We start from the raw sequence: 2,915 nt of genomic DNA on the forward strand, positions 1-2,915 counted from the left end.
TACATAGATGATCACATTTAATTTTTGTAAAAAAAGATATCACAAAATAAGTACTATTATTATTCCTATTTTATGCAAGTGAAGAAATTGAGGCCACTACAGATGTAATTAGCCTAAAGTCAGCTAGTACATGGTGAAGGTAGGGCTTGAATCCAGATTTTTTTTTTCCATTTTAGGGGTAAATTTTAATAGAACATGGAAGTTTGAACTCTTATACCTTAAACAAAATGGTAAAGTTCCTGCTTGTTTCAGAATGGTTTTATGGGGAACCTAATCTGTAACAAAATGTTGGCATTCAGTGCAAAGTTGCCAACGTTTTTCAGCAAAGTGTACAAAAGTTCTCAGGGGGATGGGGCAAGGAGTGAAGTGCTCAGACATTTTCAACAGCAGGCATTCTCTCATCCTCTTGACGGGAGATGGGAGAGAACCACTGGAAGAGCCTCATCAAACACCATGTAGCAACCTCGCTGTGTCAGAACCCAGCATTCTTGGTGTTTCACAGCACAGATTTCCTCAACCATGGCTACACATTGAGGATACATGACGGCAGTCGGCCTTTCTTTCAGTTTCAGTCTTGTCTTTGTCACCCCTAAGGTCAAGTTTAGCTCCCATTAGGACGAGGGGCGTGTTGAGACAACGGTGTCACACTTCAGGATACCACTTTGCACGGACATTTTCACAAGATGCAGGACTCACAAGAGAAAAGCAAATTAAGAATACGTCAGCTTGTGGAGAGGACAGGGATGTGATCTGTCGTCATCTTCTTGTCCAGCTGCATCCATAAGCCCAGATTCACCAGTTTTCCATCTGCCATAACATGGGAAGAATAGTTGTCAAAGACAGGGGGGATCTATTCTCCAGGAAATGCATTGGTGGCATCCCACATCAGTAGGCAAGTTTTACCTACAATTCCGTCTCCCACCACCACCCACTTGACGACCTCCATCTGGGCATCAGCAGTGGGGCACAGGGTGCCAGTGTCTCTGCCACCTTGCCCTCTACAACTGGAAGCTGAAGCCCAGCAGCGGCCACCACCCAAACCTCCAGATTTTTTATTTCTCAATCTTGTGCTTCACACTCACTGGCTTCCTTTGCTGGGTACAAATGTGCAGATCTCATGCTCTTTCCTCTACCTGCCTTTGACACTTCATTGTGTTTTGCACCTATTGCAACTTCATATTGCAGTATCATGGCGTTATTGTTAAATCCCCAGCAGTGCTGCAAGGTAGAGAGGAAAGTTCATGGTTCTGGAATCAGATGGCCCTGGCTTTTAATCCCCTCTCTTGCCAGTTTTGAGATCTTGGGCAATGACAATAATTTCCAACATTCATTGAGAGCTTAGTGTGTTCCAGTGATGCTGAGAGCTTAATATGCATTAATTCATTCACTCTTCAAGAAAGGAGGTAAATGGGAGGGAGACGCAAGAGGGAGGAGATATGGGGATATATGTATATGTATAGCTGATTCACTTTATTATACAGCAGAAACTAACACGCCATTGTAAAAGCAATTATACTCCAATAAAGATGTTTAAAAAAATAAAATAAAGCTTATAGACTTACAATATGAAAAAAAAATAAATGTTATCTGAACTGTCAAAAAAAACAAGGAGGTAAAAACCATTAATATTCCCATTTTGTGGAAGAAGAAACTAAGAGAATCAGTTTTCTTATGTGTAAAGTGATGATAGTCACATCTAATGTGCCAGGTTGTCATGAGGCTTACATGCGATGAGCTATAAAAAGTGCCTAGAACACACACACAAATCTTTGTCACCATTCCTCCCCTCCTCTTCACCTTTCTCCCTTGAGCACAGAAACCTCATCTCTACTGCTTGTGCTTCCACCCAGAGTCAGTGGAAGTGGTGAGCATGTAGCAGAGACATGTAAGTATTATCAACAGTCAATTTGGTAGATTGGAAGTCTCCTCAAATTTGATCTTAACTCCTCTTTCACCAAAGATACCAAATAAACCCATGCTGACCTTTGTCATTTTCTCTGACTTTCACTAGTCATGCAATAAACACAGCTGGTGAAACAGCTACACTTCACTGGTAATAATAGCGACTTGACATGTTCCACCATCATGTTCTGGATGCAATTGACTAAGAAAAACCCACATCTGATTATGACAAGATGCAAACGATGTAACTCGGTGCTTTGCTACTCAGGCCATGAAAATCACCTGGGAAGCTCTTTAAAAATATTGATGCCTGGCTCTGCTCCAGAGATTCTGATTTATTTGGTCTGAAGTGGGGCCCAGACTTTAAAAATGCTTACGTTCTTTGGATGACTCTAACGTGTAGCCAGGGTGTCAAGTAACTGATTTACCTATGCACATGAATGAGAAATTCATTTTAGCCAGTCAAATTACTATTTAGGGTGAGAAATCTGTCTCCCTGCGTGTGATATCATTTAGACTAAAGCCACATATTTTAGCATTGTTCAGTAACCACAGAGGGAAACTGAAAAAAATCCAGTCTAGACCAGGATCAGTAAATACACAGCTGCCCCCTTGTGCCCACAATCACAATTCTCTTCCCCACTCAGTCATGGTCTTGCATCCCTTGCAACCAAGGTTGCATGGTCTTGCAACCAAGAGAGCATCTTGGTTGTCACATGAGATGGAGCTTAGTCTTGCCCAAGATATACATACACTTAAAAAATAAGGACTTCCCTGGTGGCAGTGGTTAAGAATCCTCCTGCCAAGTCAGGGGACACGGGTTCAAGCCCTGGTCTGGGAAGATCCCACATGCCGCGGAGCAACTAAGCCCGTGTGTCACAACTACTGAGCCTGGGCTCTAGAGCCCACGAGCCACAACTACTGAGCCCACGAGCCACAACTACTGAAGCCCACGCACCTAGAGCCCATGCTCCACAACAAGAGAAGCCACCACAATGAGAGGCCTGCGCACC

At 43.1% G+C, this 2,915-nt stretch overlaps 1 pseudogene; it reads right to left on the reverse strand.

Moving 5' to 3' along the window:
- Nucleotides 1–270: 270 nt before the first annotated feature.
- Nucleotides 271–946, reverse strand: LOC137770951 (ras-related C3 botulinum toxin substrate 1 pseudogene; annotated as a pseudogene).
- Between the last annotated feature and the right edge of the window lie 1,969 nt (nt 947–2,915).

The sequence above is a fragment of the Eschrichtius robustus genome, chromosome 10 (genome assembly GCF_028021215.1).
Source record: "Eschrichtius robustus isolate mEscRob2 chromosome 10, mEscRob2.pri, whole genome shotgun sequence".
NCBI lineage: Eukaryota > Metazoa > Chordata > Mammalia > Artiodactyla > Eschrichtiidae > Eschrichtius > Eschrichtius robustus.